The 27,291-nt window shown below is 46.8% G+C and overlaps 2 long non-coding RNA genes across 2 annotated transcripts in view; one reads left to right on the top strand and one right to left on the bottom strand.

Moving 5' to 3' along the window:
* Window positions 1-27,291, top strand: part of LOC139075272 (uncharacterized) — a 59,764-nt gene that overhangs the window by 10,961 nt on the left and 21,512 nt on the right. The gene's annotated exons all lie outside the window — the stretch shown is intronic.
* Window positions 7,527-11,676, bottom strand: LOC139075273 (uncharacterized). Its single transcript, XR_011525497.1, has 4 exons — window positions 11,577-11,676; window positions 9,837-10,032; window positions 9,010-9,206; window positions 7,527-7,976 (listed from the first exon to the last, which is right to left on the bottom strand). It is a non-coding gene; the product is annotated as an uncharacterized lncRNA (long non-coding RNA).

The raw sequence follows: 27,291 nt of genomic DNA, 5'->3' as shown, positions 1-27,291 counted from the left end.
TGTTTAGATTTTTAAATAGTTGAAAAACAATCAAAAGAAGAACAATATTTCATCATACGTGAAAGTGATATGGAATTCACATCTCAATGTCCATAAATAAAGTTTTATTGGCACACAGCCACACTCATTCATTTATGTGTTGTCTACGGCTGCTTTCTCAATACAGTGGCAGAGTTGATTAGTTGTGACAGAGACCATAAGCCCACAAAGCTTAAAATATTTATGATCTGGCCCTTTACCGACAAGGTTTGCTGACTTCTGGCCTAGCTTATCTGGAAGGAAGCCCTGGAAACTGGTGACCCCTGGCCGGCTGCTCTGGGAGGGCGTTAAGCCGCTGGGGGATGGGTTAAGAGGGAGACTTCACTGTGTACTCTTGGGACCTATTTTTTTAATGTCAACCAAAAAAAAAAGCTACCTATTGCTACATATGAACATATCAGGATGTACATATCTAGAAAAGTATCTCAACAGCTATACACCAAATGAATAAGTGAGCTCACTTTGAGAGAGGGGCTGGCTGGGGAGAGTCAAGTGACCTCAGTAGTAAATCAATTGTTGGAATGTTTTTCAAGGAGAATTACTTTGTGTATCGTTTGCGCAACTGAAAATAAAGAATGCACACTTTCTAGAGCTGTGTGTGCCATGAGGTTGTGTGTTCTGCCCAGGGACTCACTGTAGCTCCTGGCACAGGGCGTGGCCCACTAGAGGCACGAATCTAGTTGCTCACGAACACAAAGGCCTACTAGCTGTGCTGTGAGTTGGGAGTGAAGGCGTGAGCTCAGAGGAATGCACAGTTCAGAGAGTGCTGGGGTAGGGGGTAGGGTGGCCTGGGAAGAAGGGAGGGGGAAGGGCGGGAGTGGCTGAGTGGGGACATCATCCCTAATGCCTCTCCCGCCCCAGGCTGCCAGCTCCCCATGGTGTGTAGGTGCCTTGGTTGAGAAGGCGCTGGAGGCATTTTAGCATCTCCCTACTCCCAGCCCCCATTAAGATCCCCGATTTTTTGTCCTTTACAGCCTCTCCTGAAGGACACTAGGAGAATCTAGCTGGGGGCTTGTGCAAACCAGTTGCGCCTGCTACTCCCTAGTACTGCCTTTTCGGCAAGCACCATCCCGGGTGTCATCACTCTCCGTGGGGAGGACCCCTCCTACCCGCCGTCCAGGGCCGCAAGAATCCCCTGCCCAAGGACCAAGCCTGTGGTGGCTGCAGCAGAACCACGTGGACGCTCAGGTGCCCAAGTGCTTGGCTCCAGGGACAGCTGGCCAGAGAGGTGTCTCACACATGGATAAACTAAGGACGCCTCTTGTTGTACTTGTCCTCGTACCTTCTTCCAGAAACAAGTTCCCTTTTTTATTAAGGGAACTCTTGATGCTCAGTCCACGTACTTTGGATTCCAGACTGGACACATGATCCAGGCCTGGCCAATCAGAACATTCCATTTCCCCAGTCATAGTGATTGGTTCAGAGATGGGGGTGTAACCCAAACCAAGCCAATGAACGTCAGCCTCAGGATTTTTGCTGGCGCTGATGCAGAAGACAGTGCTGTCTCTTTGCTGGAGCTGCTCCACGCAGAGCTATGCCCGGAGCTGCTGCTTGACTTTCTCCGGGCAAAGAGCAAGCCTGCCTGAGAACGAAGCTAAGACAAAAGGAAAGTAGAGCCGAGAACTGGAGACTGGTTTCTGATGACATTGTTTAAACTGGATTCAACCACTCCCGGCCTTTTTAGTTAAATGAACCAAAAATTTCTCTTTTTGCTTTGGCTGGTTTGTAGTGGCAAGATTCCACTGCTACCCAGAGTTGGTGGAGCCAAGCTTCCCATCAGATTCTCTGAATTTCTCCTGGAGACTTAATTTCTGCCCCGCCCCCTGCTGTGTGCTCGAACCCTCTTAGGCTTTCCCAGCTGCCCGAGGCAGTCTGTGGGGCTGGCCTGCTGGCTCTCCCCCTCCCTCACTCTCCTCGGCCTCGGCCTCGCCTCCGCCTCTCAGGGTGTGTGTAATCCCAGATTCCAGCCCCTGATGATCCAAGCCTGCGGCCATTAAGCCCTGTGCCCATTTATGACTGAAATGGGGTCCAAGACACGACCGTTTTTGTTCTTTCACCTTTATTGAGCACTTCCTGCATGCCAGACTGGCTGCCAAGTGCATTACTTGCATAACCTCATCTATTTCTCTCAATAACCCCCTCTGGTAGGTTTTATGATTATTATTCTCGTTGTCAAGAAGAGAAAGCAGTGGCTTAGCGAGATGAAGTAACTGGCCTACAGTCAAAGAGCTGAGCCACATGCAGGTCGAGGCACGGCCGGGATTCATCGTGGAGGGCTGGACTGCTGCGCCTGCGCGGCTCGTCGGAGGGAGAAGCAGGAACACCTGGGGCACTGGTGCCCATTCCAGGGCTGCCCTACACTGAGTGAGGACTGAGCGGGCCGGAGAGGATCTGGCAAGCTGCTTTTACCAAATGCCCCTGAGGATGCTGATGCTGGGTTTCCAGGACCTCACCCTGAGAGGAGCCATTATCACCCCATCAAGGACTTTGGCCCTAAGAAAGGAGTTTGGCATTCCCAGGCCTATTCTTGCAGGAGCTGAATCTCTGCCCTGGCTAAGGAATGATTACAATGTAAGACAAACTTCTCTGCTGACAAAAGGAAAAGAGAGATCAAGGGCATATGGGATGAGCAGCTCATGCTTGAGAAGACAACAAAAAATTAAAGAATAACATTGTGCTATTCTTCAGGGGGCAGGTTTTTGTTTTTTTTCCTTTGAGGAAGATTAGCCCTGAGCTGACTGCTGCCAATTCTCCTCTTTTTGCTGAGGAAAACAGGCCCTGAGCTAACATCCGTGCCCATCTTCCTCTACTTTAAACTGGCCCTGAGCTAGCATCCGTGCCCATCTTCTACTTTATATGTGGGACACCTGCCACAGCATGGCTTGCCAAGCGGTGCCAAGTCCGAACCTGGGATCTGAACCGGCAAACCCCCGGCCACCAAAGCGGACCGTGTGCACTTAACCACTGTGCCACCGGGCTGGCCCCCAGGGGGCAGGTTTTGAGGGTATGGACTATGAAAGGTAAAGGTATAAACCAGGGCTTTGGGGAAGTTCAAATTCTATAGGCTTTCTTCATTTTTCCCTGAAAAGAAACGGCTCTCACTGCCCCCAAGGATAAAGTTCAAAGTTCTTAACAACGCTTAAAGGGCAGAATGAGCTGTTGTGCTCTCTTGACACCTGGCTTTGAGACATGCTGTTCCCTCTGCCTGGAATGCTGTCTCTTCCCTTCCCCTCCTTTGCTTAATGAGCTTCTACTCATCCTTTGGGTCCTGGCATTGATGACACTTCCTCTGTGAAGTCTTCCCTGATCACCAAATCTGGCTTAGGTGCCCCCTCCTCAGTGCTCTGTTCGCTCTCTGTAATATGTCATGATCCTACCCTCATACTGTATTTTGTGTCTGATTCTCTCACTAGACTGTGAGTTTCTTGAAGGAAAGACTATGTCTGTATTGTTCTCTGTTATATTCTCAGCATCAGGCACACAGTAACAATTCACTGAATGAATAAATGAATGAAGGAAGGTGTAATGAAATAGAAACAAAGCCACCATGTGCAGTAATCATTTTGACCGCTAGATGGCATGCCACCATGACAACCCAATTGGGATGGGCTGGGATTTGGGGTAAGACTGAAGGATGAGCAGGTGGATGGGGTGAAGCAAGACTTCCGAGTGGGCTTCCAGTCATCTCCAGACCAACAGCTGGAGGCCTTTGCGAGCCCCACTTTTGCATGTCTGGAAATCTTTGCTCGGGTAACTGCCTTACTCCCCACTTCCGTCAGGGGTTACATCTTCATGCTACAGATCAAGTGCTTTTTCAACTTCTCTAAGCTCTCTTCGGTTGCTTACCAAAGAGTTGTTTTTTGTTATTGTTATTGTTGTTGCTATTGATTGCTTGAAAATGTTCTATAAATTCCTTTGTTAAAATTCCCCTTTAGAGAAGAAGGTGAAGCTTGTCACTTTTAGGATCTGAGTCTCTACTGGGTCCAATCTTCCACTCTGCAGTTTATCCAGAACTTCTATTTTCTGGCTTAAGAGCTAATATGAACTTACACTTCTCTCACTCTTCCCTTCGTCACCAACACAAGCTGGCTTATTTTTCAAGGAACCATATTTTATAGAAAGTTTTTTTTTTTTACATTACCTCCTGAGAATTCCAAAGTATGTGACAAGCGACAACAAAACAATGTTGAAATGCCACCGGGAAGCAGGCTGGGCTTATGTACTGGCTGTTATTTCCGGTCCACCAGCCTCCCAGTGATGTGATTTAAATTTGGGCCCAGCAAAATGACCCGTCGGTGTGCGCCATGAGCGTCCTGATTCCTTCACAAATAATTAAAACCAAAAACTTGAACTGAGCAATGTCAAGAATCCAGAGGACCAAGCTGATGGTGAGCTAGTCTGCCCATAAGCCCCAGCCGTCCCACACTGTTATTATAAGGGTGGCATCATTTAGGGAATTTTTTCCTCTGGAAGGTAATGAAAACCTCATTTTGGCAGAAATTCAGTAACTTGGAGCCTTTAAGACATCAGGAATTGGCATTAGCCTGACGGGGTTAGTTCTTGACTACCATATTGCTGTTCACGTGACTGTGTTAACCTCTCTGTGTCTTTGCTTCCTTATCTCTCCAGTGGAGGCAGCAAGACGGCCAGGCCTGGCCTGCAAGGGGGAGTTCAAGCCTCCTCTTTGTACATATATTTGACTTGGAGCTGGTTCCAGACCAGTACAGCCATAGTAAGCAGTTACAAAGGCCTCTGGTAATCTTGCTTTGCCCAGCATCCCAGCTGATGCCAGTCTCTGCCCATTACAACCTTCATATCTGAAGAGTTTGGGATTTAGAAACAGCCTTATTTGTAGTTCCTACAATCTAGATAGAATGACAGCCATAAAGATTGCTTTATGGTTCCTTGAGCTGTTGATTGAAGGGTGTGGGAAACAAAAGCTGAGTTAGTCAAGGGCTTTGCCCCAAGGTTGCCCAGAGTGGTGCGTTGGTAGTGGGGGCCAGGCTAGGACCCAGGGCTCCTAGAAGCCCACAGAGTGCCTTCACCATCCCCTGGGCTGTTTCCAAGGGCTGTGCGTGTGTGCATTTGGAGGGGGTTGATATGAATCATTCAGTCACAATCCTCTCTCGATGAGGATGTTGCGGGCTGCCACAAAAATGGATTCAGCAATGAATCCACTATTATTGGCAGGGGCAGAGGGTGTGGAACAAGAAGAAATGAGGCCCAGTCCCTGGCCTCAGAGAGCCTATAGTCTAGTCGGGAACGCAGAGTGTTAATAAAAAAAATAATGATATCAGGTACGATTCCTTGTAATTCCAATGTTGGCTGAGGTCAAATGTCCTTTGAGATTAAATAAAATTGACTGGAGCCCTGTCCCTCTTCTGTGGGAAGCCTGATGCCCTTCCAAGGTTTCTGCAAGTTCCCAGGGCCCTCTGTGCTCCCCGTGTCCACAGGCCCTGGGATCCTGCTTTCCCTGAACCTGTTTTGATTCCAGGGCCCGAGGATCTCTCTTTCCTTGTTTGTCCCCAAAACCCTCCCTCCCAGGACTTGAGTGCAGCCAACTTTATCAATGGCTTGGTGTGGTCACTAAGACAAGCAACGGTCACTTAGATCCTGACCAGCCCTGAGACCTCCTCCCTGGCCACCGCCCGTCACAGACCCTAGCACTCCATTCGGATGCTTGGCCCCCTCCTGCTTAGAGTCCACTTTCCCACACCTGGGGCTCCCCGAGAGATGCAGTTTCCCTCCCTGTGTCATTTGGAGCAATGGGTTCTCCACCCTCACTTGTACCTGTCTCCTTGCACATTCAAAGATGCATTCCTATGGCATCCCGAGAAAACATCTGCCTTTTGAATTTTGTACCATGGGCAACTATTATTTATTCCCCCAAAACCAAGCAACTTTTTTGAAAAAGGCCTGCTTCTTAGGATCTCACCTTTACTGCAAAGCAAAACTAAAAAAGCCTTTGTCATTTCAGCTGTCTCTCCTCTCCCACCAGCCTCTCCAAGGCAGTAAATCGTTTAGAGGTTTGTTTTTCCACTGGCAGCAATTATGCCTTCCATCTTAGAAAACAGAAGTCATTACAGTGAGTTTGAGTTTTAAATGACATTGTTTTCTCACGCTGCTCCATTTATAAAATGTCCCATTCATTCATTCACTAGATGAACAGATGCTATAGGAGTTCTACAGAAGGCGAATTCTGTCTGGGCTGGAGTGATCTGGGGTGGCTTCATGGGGGAGGTGGGAATTCGTCTGGGACATCAAGGCTGAGAGTGGTAGAATTTAGCGAGGTGAAGACAAAGGGCAGGGCAGGTAGGAAGTGGGCGTGGGGATTGACAGGTGCGGGGAATTAGCAACCGTCCCTCCAAACTAGTGTTTCTGTGGCTCCACACAGTTCTGGCCCTGTGCTGGGGACTGTTCTAGACAGACACACAGACACAGGTGATTCCAACGGAGTGTGGGGAATGGGAGAAACACAGGTCATCAAAGGGGAAGGGAGCTGCCTCAAGGGAGACTAGGAGAGGCTGCCAGGAGAGAGTGACATTTAAGCTGAGACAGGAAGAATGCGTGGGTGACGGTGAGAAGCAGCGCTTCAAGCGGAGAGAACACTGTTTATGAAATTCCCAAGTCAAGGGAGAGCCTGGTAAGGAAATGAAGAAGTCCAGCATGGTGAGATCCAAGAGCTGGGAAGTGGTGAGGAATGAGGCTGGGGAGACGTGTGGGCAGGGCAGGCAGGGCCTCGTAGGCCTCAGAGGAAGGAAGGAAGGACAGGATCCTGAGGGCAGTGGGAGACATGGAGGGTTTTTAGCTAAGGAGCAGCATGATCAGACCCAGGCTTTAGAAAGGGCCCTGGGCTGGGCGTGGAGGATGGAGTGAAGGGGAGAAATGGGGGAAGCAGAGGGAGCGTTTAGGGGGCTTTGCAGCAATACAGTAGAGCTTTGACAGACGCCTGGCTAGGGCAGGGAGTGGGTTAGAGGATGTGTCCTTGTGCTAGGACACGAGTGGACCGGGATGGAGCCTGGGACCTCAGAGCTGGGAGGCAGAGACGAGGGGACTTGCAGAGGATGGCTTCCAAGACAGGTCACGGTGGCTATGTGGGTGGTGCTTGGGGGAATCAACCTGAGGCTGCCAAGTTGCCTCTCTTCTCCGAGAAGGGGTGCCACTCCATGGGTTTTCCCAAGGATGAGACCAGTGCTACCTGTGGGCAGTGTCCACGATAGGCATGGCATAGCGCGCAGGCACGGAGCAAGAAAGCTCATCCCTTCTCAATTCTCCTTCGGTAGTTCCAGGAGAAGGCCTCAGTTGGGAGCTAGCCCGTCTTTAACACCTCCCACACTTGTTACCGTCTGTTTTTTTACAGAGAGAGCAGGCCTCAGGCTCAGAGCCTTCAGCAGGCCTTGGTGTCTAGCCAGGGTTTGATCACATTTCCTTGCATTTAGTTTTACGGCCACTTTCCATTTATGGTGAGTGAAACCAGATTTCCAATTAGGGCAATGATAGCAAATTTCATTTTTAAACAAAGCCATTTAACTGAGGGAAAAAATAATGGGCCACCCACCTTGAACAATGCATTAACAGTGGTACAGGTGGTCTGGGGATAGGGCAAAAGTCAGAGGGAGGCCTTGTATGACAGAAGGTTGGGAAACACAGTGAGCGCAAAGAGAGCACTGGGTTTGGAGTCATGAAACCGTGTGTAAGTACCGCTCAGCCAAAGCCCAGCTGTGCTCTGAGAGTGGGGATGAGAACCTCTGTCCTCCTCCTCCCGGGTGCCACGAGGACCGGTTGACATCACGGAGAGGAAATGGGCTCCAGGACTGAGGTGCAGGCCAGTGAGGGACGGCTCTTGGGATGGTCCTTGTGTCAGGCTCACAGAAGGAGGCAATCTCTGCCCTGAGCCTTCAACTTGGTCTCAGCTCTGAAGGGGAAGTGAGAGTCCGCTGTGGGGTGAGATGAGTGTCATTTTATTCTGGGACCTTTCTGGCTCCTCGAGGAAATTAAACCTGAAAAACAAATCTCCCCAAAGATAAAATATTTCAGATAAATTGTCCAAACCCTGCCAGGTAGACTTTGCTCTCCCGAGGTGATGCCTACAAAAGTAACCCATATTGGGGCCAGCCCGGTGGCGCAGCGGTTAAGTTCTCACGTTGTGCTTCTCGGCGGCCCGGGGTTTGCCAGTCGGATCCTGGGTGAGGACATGGCACCACTTGGCATGCCATGCTGTGGTAGGTGTCCCACGTATAAGGTGGAGGAAGATGGGCACGGATGTTGGCTCAGGGCCAGGCTTCCTCAGCAAAAAAGAGGAGGACTGGCAGTAGTTAGCTCAGGGCTAACCTTTCTCAAAAAAAAAAAAAAAATGCAACCCATAGGGAGGTGATTTTGTGTGTATGTGTGAGGAAGACTGGCCCTGAGCTTACATCTGTGCCAATCTTCCTCTATTTTATGTGGGAGACAGCCACAGCATGGCTTGACGAGCGGTGCTAGGTCTGTGCCTGGGATCTGAACCCGAGAACCCCAGGCTGTGAAGCAGACCACACGAACTTAACCTCTAAGCCACCGGGCTGGCTCCCACAGGGAGGTTTTGAATGTAAAGCTGCCACTAGTATCAACTCAGTGCAGTCCCCAGGCACCAAGGACAGGGTGACCCATGCATGGGGCACCAAGGGGAAGTGGCCCCTCTGCAGCTGGGGAATTGCCGCTGTTGCAAGACTAAGAACTCTGGGTCCCTCTGGCTTGGGGGCTTCCTCTTATAAACTTTCAGTCTTGATGGTGGTGGGCGTGCTCACACCCACTCCCCAGGCTCCACAAGCCAGGAGCTTGACTGGGCACTGGCATCACCAGACCGAAAAGCAGGGGATTTCCTTCAGTGTAATTACAGACACCATAATTTAATTCCTCTCTTTGTTTCCTAGTTTACTGTCAGACGTCACCCACTAGAAGGTAAGCTGAATGAGGACAGAGCCTCGTGCTCACCTGAGTTCCCGCTGCCTTCCGCAGTGTCTAGCACTCCGTAAGTGTCGAACCACCACGGTAATGGGAAGGGCCAGAAGTGTGATCTTATTTTTCTGCTTCCTCACAAGGTTCCAGACAGATCAGTTAGAGCAGGACTGAGAAATGTGGAGTTGGGAGGGAATTAGAAATCGGCTTTTTCTTGCCCCTGTAAAAGGAATCTTAAAAGGAATTAAGAAAGAAGACTTTTAAATTGAAAATTTAAAGAGTTTAAAATCGCTCTGAATTCAAAATCTAAAGCAATGTTTTAGAAGCATTGGCGTGCTTTCACCAGCTACCCAAGTCACAAAAGTGTTCCCCTTGTGGCAAGACCTGGGAAGAAGAGGTTGCATGTGGTTCCATGGGATCTCAAGGCTGGAGGAGGGTGTGTCCATTCACTCTGAGGAGGTAACTAGACTAGATGAGAAGGGTTGATGGGAACCTAACTTTCATACCAAACCATCCACTGCTTTCCTCTCAACCTAGGTTCAAATCCTGCTTCTGCCACTTGGCAGCCATGGGACCTTAGGCAAGTCATTTCGCTTCCTTGAACTTTGGTTTTCTCGTCTGTAGAACGGGGACAATAATAATGCCTATGTCATGGGGTTGTTATAAGGATGAAGTAAATGAATCCTTGTCAAGCCATGAGAACAGGGGCTACCAAGTAGTGCATGCTCCATAAACATCAGCTTCAATAATTGATTTCCCTTTCTGTGATACAGTGAACCCAATTCCAAGAATCCAAAAGCATTGCAAATTGTTCTGAGGAAAAAAATGTGATTTACAGTCACTAGAAAATAAAATGTACTTACAATGATAAGATAGGATCCAAGAGACAAGTGTTGTCATCCGTGAGTTGGGGTTTTTCCTCCTACACAGTCTTGGCAAGTTTCTTAAAGACATGTGGTCTCTCTTTATAAACCCTAAGCTCCCGCAGCTTTACAGGCTCTGTTGAAGTCAAGTGTGGTTGACTTCTGCTTCTCCTCAACAGGCAAACTGAAGAGAGTCCTGAAAATTTAACAGTTATCGCTCCATTGTTTTTTTAAAAAAAATTCAATAAAACACAGATTTATAATTATTGCCTGACGACAAGGATTATACTTTGAAATGTAATATGCTGATTGTGATAATTTGCAGCAAAATCCACTTATACATAATACATTTGTATGTCCCAAAATTAATAAAATGACTTTTGACCTAAAAAGAGATTGCGCATATTTTGATTTTTCCTTACATTTTCATCCCCCCGCACCCTATCTCTTCCAAACGCAGCAGAATCTTTTCCCCATGGTGTCAGTATTAGAGAAAATTTAAATTTTGACTCCAGAGCCTTTCCCACTTCCTCTGGGATTTGCTTCCCATAAGTACACACATACAGGCCCATCTCCTCTGGAAAACTCAGCTGCCAGCTGGAGAAACCAAAGTCCCAGGATGAGAGGACATTGAGGATCTGGTCTGGGGCTCTTCCAGGAAGGAGCTACAACCGTCTCTCTGTTAGAGGCACTTCCCAGTTACTGTCCTGAAACCATGGGTTGGTCTCTCCCCTAGGAGAAGGGGAGAGAACCGGATATACAGGCCTTGCTCCCTTCCGTCCGTTAAAAAGCGCAAGCCTTGCTATGGAGCTAAATTCTAGACTTTGAATTTCCTATGTCTGTCCTACAGCATGAATCCCCATTTTACAGATGAGGAAAGGCTAGTGGGATATAGGATTACATCATATAGGACGTTCCTTCTGAAGGGTTTTGCTTTGTTTTGTTTTCGGCACCTGCTCTGTGCCTAGCCCCACATCAGGAGCTGACGGCACAATGGCAAGCAGGACGCATCTACGCTTTCTGGAGCATGATGATCTTCATCTGTGTAATGGGAACAATAGTCACGTAATAACGACCTGGCCCTTCTAAAGGGGTTGTGTGGGGATCTGATGAGCTAGTGGACGTGAAAGAGCTTTATAATGTTAAAGCGCTCTGTAAATATGAAGAATGATCAGGTATAGCATGAAAGAAGATGCTAAAAAAGGTTTAATTTTTTGCACCATTCATTTAATGATAACAGAAGAACAGCAACAATTTACTAAGCACCTACTGTGTGCCAGCCATTTTACACGCACTCTTGCTAGCCTCAACACAACCCCGCAGGAGAGCTTTCCAACCTCTTACAGGGGGCAGAGGGGCTTGCGCCGGGTCACAGGGCTAGTATGTGGTGGAGCCAGGATTGGAGCCAGCTCAGCCGGGCTCTCCCGCGGGCTGTAGGGGCAGGGCCCGGGTACCCTGGAGGGAAGGGTCAAGGGAAAGCTGAGGTAGAACCGGACAGGAGGGAGGGGTGGATGCATTTCCCTCTGGATCACAGAGGCAAAGATGAGGCCCTGGGGCTCCAGGGAACTTCTCAGAAAAGAGACAAGAACTAGCAACCAGGGACAATGACTTAAGGGTTTTGTAAGTTTCTAACCCCCTAGAACTTCCCCTTACCGGTTCTTTCATTATTCGGGCCTTTTGCCTAGAGGGAGGAGCAGTGAGATCTATCCTTCAGTCTATGCATTTTTATTAAGCACTTACTCCGGTGCTAGGCAGGCCCCAGGAGGTGGGCCTGGGACATCTCTCTCTTCAGAGGCGGGAGGAAGAGGGGTGTTGAGGAGTCCTGTTCCACACCCACTGCGGGTGAGTACAAGAACCCCAAAGGACCAAGAGCGTGGGAGTGGCTAGAAAGAGGAACAGAAAGCCCATGGGTCTCTGGGGCCTTCAGGGAAGAAGAAAAGGGAAACACGAGGACATGAGTCCAATCTGGTCCTGAGATGGGTGGGCCAAGAAGGGAAAGAGATTGGCCCTGTCCCTAGAGGAGGCTGTCACAGGGCTGAGCTAAGAGCTTGGGCTGGGCTGTGTCCTCCCTGGCCCTCCAGCCCTGAAGTTTCTCTTCCTCCTCCCTCCACCCTCCTCCTGCTCCACAGGGGCCCACCCGCATTCTCGGGGAATCATAGGCTAAAAATAAACAGTTGCCACTAGACTCTGGGCCCGGGGAATCGGTTCAACAGGCGTCCTGTGGACAGTGGGTTGGGGCCGGGCCAGGGAATGGAAAGGATGACAGCTAAAGGTCCTAAGACCCCCAATGGGTGATGCAAACAATCCGCCCACCCCCAGCCTGCCTCTCTGAGAGCCAGGTCTTCTGGCCTTCAGCTCATGACCTTCTATGGCTGGGGCTGTTTGGATCCCAAGCAATGTCACTGTGCCTGCTGGAGAGATAGAGCATGTGGCAAAAAATAGCTTCACCCCCTTGCAATATTCCTACCCATAACTGGGCACGGCAAGTCTTTATCAGTCCAAAGGCAGATTCCCACTGAAGCAAAGGTGCTTTTCTGGGAAGGCAGAACCCGTGACTCCTCAGCCCAGAGAGGACTTCATGGGGCTCTCATTACTGACAGCCTCGTTGGAATCCTTTGGATGGGAGTCCAGCTTCGGAGGGGGAGGCAGGGGTGGTGGTGGGCCGATGTCAACCAGCAGCACCCATCTGTCATCTAAGGAACCCTCCTGGGTCTTAGCTGTCCTCCAGCCTGTGTCACTGACAAAATGTGAGTCCCCTCTCCAAACATCCTTGATGGATTCAAAGAATGTCATTTCAAGGGAGTCATTGCCTGGACTTTTGTCTGCAGAAAGCCAGTGGCTGGAAGACCCTCCCTGGCTCTGTGTTAACTCCATATTTGACTATATAGAGACTGTCCCTCCAGGGTCAGGCACCCCGGTGCCTCTAATAATATTAATAACAACAACACCGGCTACTGTGAACGGAGCACTGTTGAAGCGTTGGGATCTGACTTTACGTGGATTATCTCATTAAAGCCTCACGTGTTATTCTTTCATACCCATTTTACCGGTGGCAGAAATGAGGCACAGAGAGATTAAGTCGTCCATTTGCGCACACATAGTGAGTGATGGAGCTCAGGTTTGGTGGGTTCAGACTCCAGATCCCACACCCTGAGCCCCTAGAGGGAACAGTCCATTTCAGATGCAAGACTCTAAGAGAAAGGGCAAGGGAAGCCACAAAGCTAGTGGCTAAAGTCCCCAAAATATTACCCTAGAGAGCTGTCATTGTGCCCTGTCCACTCCCATGACCTCAGCACCTGCTGGTTCCCACAATACACGTGAGCCACCCTGATCTCTTGGGCCTCTGCCTGTGCGACTCCCTCCTCCTCAAATGTCCTTCCCTCTACTCTGAACCTGGCCAACTCCTGCTCGTCCTGCAGGGGAGCCAGGTGTGTTCTCATCACACCAGGTGCTTCCATTTTCTAGGCTTTAGCACGTTTGTTGTTGAAATACATTTTAAAATCATTTTGTGGTTAGTCACTGCCTCTGACTGGAACGGACTCTCCGCCAGGGCAGGAACCATGTGGATCTTGTTCACCAAAGTATTCCGAAGACTTAGCACAATGCCCGGCACGTATTAGGTGCTTAGTAAGTAGTTTTGAATGAAGGAAGGAAGGAACAGATGAATGAATGAATGATATCTTGAATGTTGACTGAAGGATCCAAGCAGTGATTGCAGATGGAGCTGGCTGAGTGGGAAGTGGCAGACAGGGCGCAGGGAGGAAGGAAGGGGGTGAGGAAGAAGCTACCTTGAGATATAGAGCCTTGTTGGGGGTGGTGGCAGAGAGGGACAGGAAGGAACTGGCTGACCTTTAATGAGCTGGCTCACCCTAAGACTCCGTCCAACTGCGAAATGCTTTGACTTGGTGTGAGGACGGGCTGGCGTCCCGGATGTCAACCTTTCAAGGTCATTCTTCGCGGTGCCCTCCATGTTTCCCTGCACAATCAGAGTAAATCTTGCCATGTGGGTTCTGACCCTTGTGAGGAAACAACTGTATAAAATTGCTTTGAAATGGCTTTGGTGGAAGCTTCTCGCAGCAGGTCATCCTGGAGGGTGGGATTCCTAGGGCGATTCTTTCTACATCACGCATTTCTGTGATGACTGAACTCTTCCTTCCTCCCTCCCTTCCTTCCTTTCTTTCCAACAAAAATGTATTACCTTTGTATGCAGAGCAACAAAGCCTAGTTGTTAAGGGGTCTTCAAATATTTGGGGAGTGGCAGTGTGTCCTCTTTAAGACGGTTCTGCTTCAGAGAAGGAGGAAAAAGCAGGGAGGAACTGGAAGTGAGTGGCTGAGTTAGAAGGACAATGTCATCGATCACTTTTTATTTTTCTTATTTTTGAAATTAACTTGCAATAAAATTGACTTTTTTGTGTATGTTTCTATGAATTCTAATATACAGATTTGTGTAATTTGTCTAATGTGTAGATCTGTTTAACCACCACCATAATCAGGATACAAATCAGTTCCACCAGCCCACACACCAGCTTCAGTTGCCCCTCTGTAGAGACATCCTTTCCCCAAACCTGCCCCTGGCAGCACTGATCTGCTCTCCACTGCTCTAGCTTTGCCTTTTCAAGAATGTCATATAGAGGAGATCGTGTAGTGTGTAACCTTTGAGAGTGGCTTCTTTCCTGTTCATTCAGTTGTTCTGTCTATCAGGGGTTTATACTTTTCTTTTGCTAGTAGTATGGACTTAGTTTGGTTCATCTGTTCACCCCTGGAGGATGTTTGAGTTGCTCCTAGTTTTTGATCGTGATGAATAGAGCTGCTATAAACATTTGTGTGCAGCTTTTTGCGTGAACAGAAGTTTCCGTTTCTCTAGGGTAATCACCTGAGAATGGGATTGCTGAGTCATATGGTAAGTGTAGGCTTAATTTTATAAGAAACTGCCCAACTGTTTTCCAGAGTGGCTGTACCGCTTTGCACTCCCATCGGCAATGAGAGAGGGTGGCAATCTCCGTGTACCTTGCCAGCTCTCAGTATTGCCAGGTTTTTGAAGCCATTATAACAGGTGTGTAGTGGTACCCCATCATGGTTTTCTTTTGCATTTCCCTAATGGCCAATGCTGTTGAATATTTTTTCGTGTGCTTATTTGTCATCATGTATCCTCTTTGCTGAAGTATCTGGCAAGTCTTTGGTCCATTTCTTAATTGGGTTAGTTGATTTCTTAACTGTTGAGTTTTGAGAGTTCTTTTGATATTCTGGATACAAGCCTTCTGTCAGATATGTGATTTGCAAATATTTGCTCCCAGACTGCAACTTATCTCTTCAGCCTCTTAACAGTGTCTTTCACAGAGCAAACACTTCTCATTTTGATGAACATTTTTATCAGTTTTTCTTTTATAGATGGCATTTTTGACTTCTCATCTAAGCGCTCTGCCTAATATCATTCTTTGATCACTTTCTTTGTGCCAGCCTGGGCAGTCCACGTGGTGTAATCCACTTAATCTTCACTGCAATCCTCTGAGGTTGGTGCTATTTTTATATGACCTAATATTACAGATGAGGAAACTGAGGCACAGAGAGCTTAAATAACTTGCCCAAGCCTCACCTGGCTTTCAGTGGGGGAACTGGGCTTCAAGTGTATGCCTCCAGGACTTCAGAGTCCACTGTCTTCACCACCAGGATCAGGTTGAAACTCTGCCCGTGGAATCTCTCATTGGAGAGTCATCAGAGCAAGGAAACCAGTAACATTTGCTCATTCCTGTCACTCAGTTCTTAGCCTACATGTCACCTCCTGTGGGAGATCTTCCCTGGCCACCCTATCTAAAATAGGCCCCCTCTTCCTCTCCCATCTCCTTTCCACCCCTCCCCTCATGCCCTCTCTTAACTGAGAAGGCGTCTCCCCAAGGCACGTTCCCTTATCTGAAATGTGTTAGTTTTCCTCTATTATTTGTTTTCTTCTACATAATCTGCTTCTTTCCCACTAGAAGGCCAGCTGGGTGAGAGCAAGGACTGTGCCTTTTCACCTCTTTATCTCCAGCTTCTAGCCCGGTGCCTGGCGCTGAATGAGTGCTCACCAAATACTTGTTAGTGGATATTAGTGGAGAGACAGATGGATGGACAGATGGACTGATGGATGGATGGGTAAACTGCCTCAGTTGGGGAAATTTGGCTTCCCCAGCAAGGTAGAACTGCAACCGTGGAACTAATCAGGTTCTGGCTAGAAGAAATTGAAAGGTGTCTTCTTCCACATTTGTTTGTGTGTATAGACACTACATACAGCATTTGTGTTTAAAAAAATAGAATATATACATGTATATGCTAGCATATGCCTAGAATATCTTTGGAAGGATACACAAGAACCTAGTGTAGAAGTGGGTGGCTAGGAGAGCAGGCAGAGAATGAGGCTCACTTTTCACTCTATACTCTTTCGTTCATTTTGCATTTTCTACCATGTGCATGTGTGTACTGCATATGCAGAACATATATTTCTTTTTGGAATCATAATGTTACAAAGTTTCTTTCTGCCGGAAGGCTGAGCTGCAGAGCAAGCCGAGAGGTTAATCACAGGAAGTTGTTCAGAAGACAATTAACACCTTCCTTCTCTCCAACCAGCAGCTTGCTTGTAGGAACTGAAACAAGGTAAGTGTTAATGCAGAAAAGGTTTTACAAGAGTAGACCGGCAAGCAACATTTATTAAGTCATTATTAATAAGCAGGGCTTGTTAATTAATTTTTAAATAAAATACATGCTCATTGCGACCATTCAAACTTAAAGATGTATCTGAAGCAAACTAATACTCTCCAATCCAGCTCCTTCGACCCACTGTACTTAGAAATTTGATTTCTCTACTTTTTTCTTTGCTTAAACAAGTGTTCAGGGTGATTTGGATATGTTTATTTTGTCTTCTATGAAAATAGGATCAAGTCATAGATATTACTCTTTAATATTCTTTTTCTACCTCATACATTTTAAAAGTAATTTTAAGTTGACACACACGGATCTATCTCCTTTGTTTTAATAGCTACATAATATGCAACTGTATTGATGCAATCAGGGTGTATCTTGTTATTACAAAAATGTTGCAATGACTATTCTTTATCTATCTATATCTATCTATCTATCATTTATCCATATCACTATTTATTATTGCTTTCATTTCTGAAAGTTGTCACACTTTTTTGTCATAATATTTTGGAAAATGTTTCCTAAAAGGTTATAATGTTTTTACAGCCCAACAATGAGTATGGTAGTGTTGGTCTCTTTATGCCTTCATCAGCTGTGAATGTTACCAATACTTTTCATTTTTGCCAATATTAGGAGCTATGTGGGAGCTCACTATTTAATTTTCATTTCCCCAATTATCCATGTGTTTCTTTTTCTTTTTTCTTTTCTTTTCTTTTTTTTTTTTGAGGAAGATTAGCCCTGAGCTAACTGCTGCCAATCCTCCTCTTTTTGCTGAGGAAGACTGGCCCTGAGCTAACATCGGTGCCCATCTTCCTCTACTTTATATGTGGGACGCCTACTACAGCATGGCTTGCCAAGTGCCATGTCCACACCTGGGATCTGAACCGGTGAACCCCAGGCCACCAAAGCGGAACCTGCGAACTTAACCGCTACGCCACTGGGCCGGCCCCAGTGTTGCCCATTTTCATTTCCTCTTCTGTATACTGTTCTCATTCTTTTCCCATTTTGCCTTTGGGTCGTTTGTATTTTTCCAGTTTATTTGCGGGAGCATAGCATGTTCATCTCAGGGAGAGTAAGCCTTTGTTGTATGAAGTTTAAATATTTTCTCCCACATTCCCATTTATCTTTTGACATCGTTTGTGATGACTTTTGTTATATAGAAGTTTCACATTCTTCTGTAATCAGATCTTTCTATTTTTTCCTTTCTAGCTATTAATAACCACGGATGTTTGTGTAACCCAGTGGTTTTCATACTGTGCTTCTAACCCTCCGGTTTCGTGGGGATGAATGGATGTCACAGGGGGTGGGGTGAGCATGCTGTTGGCTGTTAGGAGCTCACCACTGCCCCTTCCTCTATTTTTATCGGTCTTTCACATTGATCTACCACCAATACTGTTGTGGAGGAAGACCTAGGCTCTGGAGCCAGAATTTTGGGGCAATGTATGTAACCTCCCTGGCCCTTAGTTTCCTATTTTCTTCATCTGGGAGATGGGGATTTAGAACAGTGCCCATCCTGGGATCGTGGCGAGGCTTCAGTGAGTTGATACACGGAAAGCCACAACTTAACTAGCACTTACCATGTGTCCAACACATTGTGTGCTGGGCAATGTACATACATATATTCCCACTCCATCCTTACAACTACCTACCAATCTGAGAGGCCAGCAGGATTATTCCTCTTTTGCAGGGGAGGAAATGGAAGCCTAGGGAACTTAGATAACTTGCCTAGAGGCATCAGAACAGTGAGTGATGGAGCCAAGATTTGCCCCCTGGTCCCTTGTGACTTCAAGGCCTTGGTTCTTCTCTTATCCACTCCCTACACCACACTGATATTTGTTGAGCACCTACTGTGTGCCTTCCCAGTGCTGGGTGTTGGTGACACAGCAGTGAACGTGACGCTCCCGGTTTCTTGTTGCTCACAGTCTGCTGGGCAAGGCAGTCATTAACAACCAGCCAATTTCAAATTGTAGTTAAATGTAATTATGAGCTGTGCAATGAGAGACGATAATGGTGATTGCTTTTTTAGATTGGGGGATCAGGAGAGGCCTTTCTGAGAAAATTCTGTTTGACCTGTGACATAAAGAATGAGCAAGAACTGGCCAGTTGGAAACTGTGACATATCTAATGGATGGGATCCTTGGCAGAGAAAGAGCTTGGCAGGCTCCAAGAATGGAAGAGAAGGTCAATGTGATGGGAAGGCAGCTTGCGCAAGGGCAGGGTGTGAGGTTGGGAGGGAGAGGTCGGGGGATGCTGGGACATGAAGGCCTATGTGGATTGAGAGAAAAACGGGACTTTATTCTAAAGGCAAGGTGAAGCCATGGAGGGTTTAAGCAAGAGAGTGTTGCAATCTGATTGTGCTTTAAAAATATCACTCTGTGAACACATGCATACCCTATGATGAAGCAATTCTACTCCTAGGTGGCTGCCCAACACAAACGCATACTTATGTGCACCAAAGACAAAAATATTGGCAACTGCACTTGGTAATAGCCCCAAACTATAAACCACTCAAATGCCTCTCGGTACGTGACTGAATAAATAATGATATATTCAGACAAAGGAATACTACACAGCAATGAAAAGGAATAATCTATAACTACCCATAACAGTGTAGATGGATCTCACAAACACAGTGATGGGCGAATTAGGGTAGATATAAAATAATACACATTGTATTAATCCATGTATATAAAATTGAAAAACAAGCAAAACTAATCTATGGTGTTAGAAGTCAGGATAGTGGTTATCCTGGGGGAGAGATGGGGTGACTAGGAGGAGCACATAGGGGCTTCCGGGATGCTGGTGATGTTCTGCTTCTTGATCCGGGTATTGGTTACACAGTTGTGTTCAGTTCAGGTAAACGCATCAAGCTTAACTCTTATGATCTGTGCATGACTCTGTATGTGTGTTCCACTCTGGTCAGTATGTGAGCATTGAACTGGAAAGGGGGCAGGTGCAATCTGGGGCAGCCGAGGTAAGGCTATTGCAGAATCCAGGTGAGGGGTGCTAGCGGTGATGGAGACCTGAGAGTGGATTGGAGACACACATTAGAGAAGAGCCCACGGGGCTAGTGATGGTGGGGGAGAGGGGTGGCCCATGAGCACGGGTGGGAGAGGGGCACCAGGGCTGCCTGTCCAGCTTCTAGCATGTGTCCCTGTGTGGGACAAGGTGTCAGAACTGAGATGGAGAAGGTGGGGGAGGAGCAGATTTGAATGGGATAGCAGAGTCCAAGGCCTCAGTTTTTGGACATGTAAAATTTGAGATGTTTCCAAAAGGCAGATGGATATACAGAGGTATAGTAAGATTTTATTTGAAAAAAAGACTTCTGCTGCTTAAGAGAAAAAAAAAACTGAAAGCCGCTCTTCACCCTTTTTCCTTTTACAAAGCACTTTCAGTTCCATTATCTCATTCCACTTAATTTCATGACAAAGATTCTTGTCTGTATGGGAGGCAAGGTGGCGGTGGAGTGGGAGGGAATGTGGTTTTCTTGTGCAGACAGTAGAGATGTATTCATGTGTATGCTGTTACATGAAGGGCTATATTTCTCTATTAAAAGAGAAGGCCCTGGGATAGGAGCCTGGGCTGACCCACAGAGGGCATCAGCCATGATGAGAAGGCTGGTTGAGGCCCTGGATTTGGCTCTTGCTGCAGTGGGGCTGAGCTAAGAGGTCTGAGACCCGAGTGTAGTAGACAGAAGGTTTCAGACAGCCATGGGTGTGTGGGACAGGCCACAATTGCCAGAAAAATGGGCCCTGTTACCTTTCGATTCAGTCTTTCCCTAACTCCCCTGAAGAACACGGATTGCACGTCTCCCCTACTGTACCCTCAAAGCCCCCCATTGCCTTCAGGAAAGAGTTCTTAGCGTGGGCCACTCAGCCTGGCTGTGAGCAGGACTTACCGTCTCATCTATCATTCCTTTTACTGGATTCTCTGTGGTCAAACCATGCAGGACTTTCTGTCTACTGAACACTCTGCGTTCTTTCCTTTTTGCCATCTGTTTCGTCTGCCTGGATACTTGTTCACTCTTCACTGGGCTTGCCACTACACAGCCTTCAAGTCTCAGCTTAATCCATTTTTGTCCGGAAGGCTTCCCCACTCTCTGAACAAGATGAGCTCCCCACTGTTCACCCAAGGCACCCAGCACTGCTGGATGGGACCCTCACTCCTCCTCATGGTAGGACTCACTCAGCATCCATCTTCGCCACCAGACTGTGAGCTCCAGAGCAGTGGGGATTATGTCTGCCTTGTCCCCTGTAACCCAGCACTGAGCACAGTGTTCCACACAGAGATGGTTGACAGATTTGTTCCCTGACCTCCCAGACTGAGGACTGTGCCATGTTCCCTGGCACTGGGTGCCAAACATGTCCTCATAGCCATATTCTTCCCTTGCCTTCTGGGATAAACCCTTGGGACCTAGCTGATGACCTTGAAACTGGGAGACCCGGAGTCCACTGTGCACTCAGGGACTTGTGCTCGTGTTTACAAAATCTCCTGAAATGCTCATGACCATGACTGACCCCATACCTACTTTTTCAACACAATACTTGTACACAGTTTATAGGCATACTGGGGCCAAAACCTGGACCCTCCCTCCCCCAAAGGACCAGCGAGGGTCAAACTCACTGAGGCCAACTCAGTCTGAAATAAGGTAATGCCATGACAGCATCCAACGACAGTGTCGACAGTGTGGACAGAGATAATGGAAGAGGCAATAACCACAGTGCATCAAGGAGGTCAAAAGCTGTGCCACAGAGCCTTAAAAACAGGAATACATTTTGCTGTAGAAACTCCACCTCGAAGAATTCGTTCTGGTAAAATAATGCATGGGAGCAAAGATGAACTTATGAGGATGTTTACTACAGCACTGCTCATCATAGTGAAAAAATGGAAATAATCTACATATCCAACAACAAGAGATTGGTTAAAAGTGGAAATCCAGATAATACCCAGCCACCATTAAAAATGATGTTGTGTGTGTGTATTAACTGACGTGGAGTCATGTTCATGACATGTGCATTAGGCGCTCTTCAGTGGCAGGTGACAGAAATCCATCTCAAAATGGAAAAAAGCACAGGGAGGATTTGTTGGTCCATAGAATCTGGAGGAGAATTGGGCATCCAAGGTTTGGGAAGGACCATGGTGTGGCCAGGCCTTAAGAACAACTGGAATCTGGATTCAGGCAGCTCCCGGACTCCCTATTCATGGGCCATGCTTGCCCCTCACTTTCTCACTACAGACCAGCTAGTGGCGAACAAGGTTTAGGACCCAGGAGAGAGTCTACCTGAAGCTGTCTCTAGCCCAGGATCCAGAAATCCCAAGCAAGGAACATATTGGCTACCTTAGGTCAAGTGCCCAAATCAGAACTAGTCAACTGTGGGCAAGACAGCCAGGAACTGTGATTGGCCCTGCTGGGGTCGAGACCTGCCTCTGGACCAATCAACTAAGGCCTGGACCAATCAACCTCAACCTCGCCCAGGAGCTCCTGAATGAAGTGGAGAGCAGCATCATCTCCCAGGAAAGGGAACTGGGCCGATGATCGCAGTTATCCTCTACCTCCTGTTACGGCAAATGGATAACAAAACAGTAAGCATTTCTACCAGCATTTCTATAAAAATGTAGGTGGGGGGAGCAATAGGAGATAGAAGTCTGAAAAGGTATTCTAAAATGTTAAAAGTGATTTTCTTGCAGCTGTGCTGTGATTTCATCAGTGGACACTAATTATTTGTGAAATTAAAATATTTTTTAAGGGAGAAAGCCGTATTGACTCCATGAGTATTCAGAATGTGGACTCAAGAGGCTGTCATCCATGTCTCTCCTTCAGCCAGCCCATGCTGGATTTGAAACACAAATGATTTTGTGCACCGCAGACCTTATTTGTATCATTAGTCACCCATCCATCCAACAAATGTGTAGTTACAGGGGGCCCAATAAGTGCCAGGCAGCAATATGTACTGGAGGTACAGAGACAACTAAGGGCCAGACCCTGCCCTCAAGGAGCTCACAGTCTGGTGGAAGAAACAGAAGAGTGCATACCAGTTATGGTGTAAGAAGCTCAAAACAGAAGTGTGAGCAGTGTGCTAGGAAAATAGAGACCCAAGAACAACCTGTTCTGTTTAGGGGGCTCTCAAAAGGTGGTCCTGAGGCATTGGGCTTTGAACTGGGCCCTGAAGGTACAGCATGCAGTGGAGGACTTATCAGGGGAGGGAAGCATGTATGCAAAGGTGCCACGTTCACCAGCAGGGCCTGGAGTTGGCAGGAAGTGTGAGGGAGCTGGCACTGAATTCCATTCACTAAGCATTTGGCGAGCATCTATTATGTGTCAGGCTTTGGGCTCAGGGTTCGCTGATGAGATAGGAAAGTCACTGGGACTAGATTCCAGAGGACCCTGAATGCCATTATATCTCTTTTCCAATAAAACAAAACTGAGATTAAAATGTGGGCTTCTCACTTTCCTCTAGGAGAGACAGTCTTCCCCATCCCCGGGCCCCCTCAAGTATCCTCTGCTCGTGCACCTCCAAATTAGGGGAAGAAGCAAGACTGGATGCGTGTGGGGAGGGAGGGGCCCCGCACGCTGCTTCTTAGGTTCATAATTTCACCAAGCGCCAGGGAGATTGGGAAACAAAGTATTTGGGGAATTCTCCCAGGGATTGTTACAGAAGTTGAACTGTGCTCAGAAAGTCCTACCTGGGCTTTGCAGTGGAGGCCCCCAGCCACCATCATGGCACTGCCGTCCCGCCTCTGGGGCTCTGGGGGGGCTCTGGCGAAGGGGGATCACCAACTCTGAAATGTCTTTCATGCACTAAGCCGAATGACCTTGGCCTGAATCGCCGAGGGTTATGTAAGATTAGGTAGCCACTTAGTCAAAAATAGCTCTCATGCTGACTGCAGCCCACAGAACAGCATCCAAGTAAAGGGGGCGCAGATGGGCCAGAGCTGGGCGTGCATGGGGAAATTCCCGTCCTGGTCCTCACCCCTGGAAAATCATTTGAGAGTGTTAGATGAGACTGCAGAGCTGCTGACACGTGACGTCCCATGCTTGTCTGTTTGGCAGCAGAAAGGTGGCCGTTTTGCTGAAGCACAGAAACCAAGGGACCATAAAGACAGAAACCCAGTGCAAACATTAAAATAAAAGTAAGAGGGTGCAGCAGGCAGAAAGGGCACTAGACTAGGAGTCTTCAGATCTGCTACCACTCCAGAGCCGTGTACTTTCATTTATTCGTTCAACAAATACTCACTGAGTGGTTACTATGTGCCAGAGACTGTACGACAGTGGAGACACAGATGGCAGTGATAGACGCCGTTCCTGCTCTCATGGGGTTTCAGCATGTGTCTTGTCCCCCATCCTATTGATAACTAACATTTTCTGAGATCTTTCCTGTGCCGGATACTTTTCAAGACATCGACATTCACATGAACGAGCCAGACGCAGTCCCTGGCCACATGTAGCCTACAATCTAGAGGGAGAAACAGACAAAACAACAACACCACCAAAATCCAGACTAATTGTCTTTATAATAAAAATTCCAATAAAGATTTGCTAAGGGCCCTTCCAGATCTCAGAGGAGGACCTCTCTATTGAATGGGACTGTTACTATCTTCTTCGAGCCTCCTACCCAGTGAAGGAGAATGTCGGGGCCCCTGCCCTCTCCGTCTGGAAGTGACATTGGGGAAAAGTCCTTTGGACCCCGTGTGAGGAACAGGTGCCTCTTCCACTGCTGTTCAGCGCTGGTGTTGGTCTCAGGATTTTGGAGGACCACTTGGCAATATTCATCAAAGCTTTAAAACTATGCCTCTCCTTTGACCTAATCAGTTCATTTCTGGGAACTTATCCAAAGGAAATAATTGGATAAGTACACAAAGGTGTACATTTTAATAAAGCTCATTGCATCCTTTTTTATGATAGTTAAGAATTTGAAGTAACCAAGATAGCCAATATTAAGGGGATTATTGAAACGAATTGTAGTATATCCATAAAGTGCCGTGAAATGATTAGGTAGCCCTCTATACTACTGACGTGGAAAGATGTCCATATGGTAAGCTTAAAACTTTGGTTTCAAAAGTTGTGTGTGTGGGCCGACCCCGTGGCCGAGTGGCTAGGTTTGCGCGCTCTGCTTTGGCGGCCCAGGGTTTTGCCAGTTCGAATCCTAGGCGTGGACATGGCCACCACTCGTCAGGTCACGCTGAGGCGGCGTCCCACGTACCACAACTAGAAGGACCCACAACTAAAATATATACAATGGGGGGCTTTGGGGAGAAAAAAAAAGGAAAAATGAAATCCTTAAAAAAAAAGTTGTGTGCACAGAAATTAGAACCCATGTGCACTGTTAGTGGGAACGTAAAATAGTACAGCCACTGTGGAAAACAGTATGACAGTTCCTTCAAAAATGAACTACCATACGATCCAGCAATCTCATTTCTGGGTATATACCCCCCCCCCCAGAATTAAAAACAGGGTCTCCAAGAGATATCTGTACACCTGTGTTCATAGAAGCATTATTCACAGTAGATATAACATGGGAGAAACCCAAGTGTCCATTGATGGATGAATGGATAAACAAAATGTGCTACATACAAACAATGGAATATTATTTAGCCTTAAGAAGGAGAGAAATTCTGACATACACTGTAACATGGATGGACCTTGGGGACGTTGTTCTAAATGAAATGAGCCAATCACAAAAAGACAAATACCGTATGATTCCACTTATATGAGTCACTTAGAATAGTCAAAATCATAAAGACAGAAGGTAGAATGGTGGTTGCCAGGGGCTGGGGGAGTGGAGAATGGGGAGTTATCGTTTGATGGTTATAGAGTTTCAGTTTTACAAGATGAAAAGAGTTCTAGAGTTGGATGGTGGTGATGGGAGCACAACACTACGAGTGCATCCAATACCACTGAACCGTGTACTTAAGATAGTAAATTTTATGTTATGTATATTTTACCACAATAAAAAAAATTGTGGGGGCTTGCCCCATGGTGCAGTGGTTAAGTTTGGCGCACTCTACTTCGGCAGCCCGGGTTCGCGGGTTCAGATCCCTGGCGCAGACCTACACCACTCCTCAGCTATGCTGTCGCAATGACCCACATATAAAGTGGAGGAAGACTGGCACAGATGTTAGCTCAGGGCTAATCTTCCTCAAGCAAAAGAAAAAAGAGGAAAGTTGACAATAGGTGTTAGCTCAGGGCTACTCTTCCTCAGAAAGATAAAGGGTGGGGGGATTGTGTGCAATAGCACCAAAAAAGAATAAAATATTTAGAAATAAATTTAACCACAAAGATGTAAGACTTTCAGGCTGAAACTAAAAAACATTGCTGAAAGAAATTAAAGAAGAGCTAAATAAATGGACATCCACGTTTATGGGTTCAAGACTTAATGTTGTTAAGATGACAATACTCCCCAAAGCGATCTACAGATTCAATGCACTCCCTATCAAAACCCCACAAATTTCCTTTTTTCAAAAGTGGAAAAGCTGACTCTGAAATTCATATGGAATTGCAAGGAAGCTTAAATAGCCAAAACAATCTTGGAAAAGAAAAACAAAGTGTGAAGACTCATACTGCCCGATTTCAAAACTTACTACAAAGCTACAATAATCAAAATAGTGTGGGTACTGGCATAAAGATAGTCTTGTATATAGATCAATGAAATAGAATTGAAAGCCAAGAAATAAACCTATGTGTCCTTTGGTCAGTTGGTTTTCAACCAGTGTGCTAAGACCATTCAACGGGAAAAAGAATGGTTTCTTCAGCAAATGGTGCCAGGACAACTGGGTATCCACTGAGGAAGAATGAAGCTGGACCCTTACCCCACACCATATAAAAAAGTTAACTCAGGGGCCGGCCCTGTGGCTGAGTGGTTAAGTTCACGCCTTCTGCTTCGGGATCCCAGGGTTTCACCAGATTGGATCCTGGGTGCGGATGTACACAACGCTCATCAAGCCATGCTGTGGTGGCATCCCACATAGAAGAACTAGAATCACTTACAACTGGGATATACAACTATGTGCTGGGGCTTTGGGGAGAAAAAAAAAAAAACTAACTCAAAATGTATAAAAGGCCTAAATATAAGAACTAAAACTATAAAACTCTTAGGAGAAAATAAAAGGGTAAGTCTTCATGACTTTGAGCACAAGCAACAAAAGAAAAAATAGGTAAATTGAACTTAATCAAAATTTAAAACTTTTATCCATCAAAGGACACTCTCCAAAAAGTGAAAAGAAGCCCGTGGAATGGAAGAAAATATTTGCAAATCATATATCTGATAAGGGTCTTGTATTCAGAATATCTAAAGAAATTGTACAACTAAACAACAAAAAGACAAACAACCCAATTTTTAAAATAGGCAAAGGACTTGAATAGATGTTTCTCCAAAGAATATATATGAAGGGTTAAGAAGCACATGAAGGGGCTGGCCCCGTGGCCGAGTGGTTGAGTTCACGCGCTCCACTGCAGGCGGCCCAGTGTTTCGTTGGTTCGAATCCTGGGCGCGGACATGGCACTGCTCATCAAACCACGCTGAGGCAGCGTCCCACATGCCACAACTAGAAGGACCCACAACGAATTATACAACTATGTACCGGGGGGCTTTGGGGAGAAAAAGGAAAAATAAAATCTTTAAAAAAAAAAAAGAAGCACATGAAAAGATGCTCAGTGTCCTTAGTCATTAGTTATTAAGGAAATGTAAATCAAAACCACAACGAGATACCACTTCATACCCACTATAACATCTATAATGAAAAAAAAAGGGGGGGAAATAACAAGTGTTGGCAAGGATGTGGAGGA

This window comes from Equus przewalskii, chromosome 13 (genome assembly GCF_037783145.1).
Source record: "Equus przewalskii isolate Varuska chromosome 13, EquPr2, whole genome shotgun sequence".
Classification (NCBI taxonomy): domain Eukaryota; kingdom Metazoa; phylum Chordata; class Mammalia; order Perissodactyla; family Equidae; genus Equus; species Equus przewalskii.
Note: the sequence above shows the minus strand (reverse complement) of the source record. Positions and strands in the feature narration are given on the sequence as shown.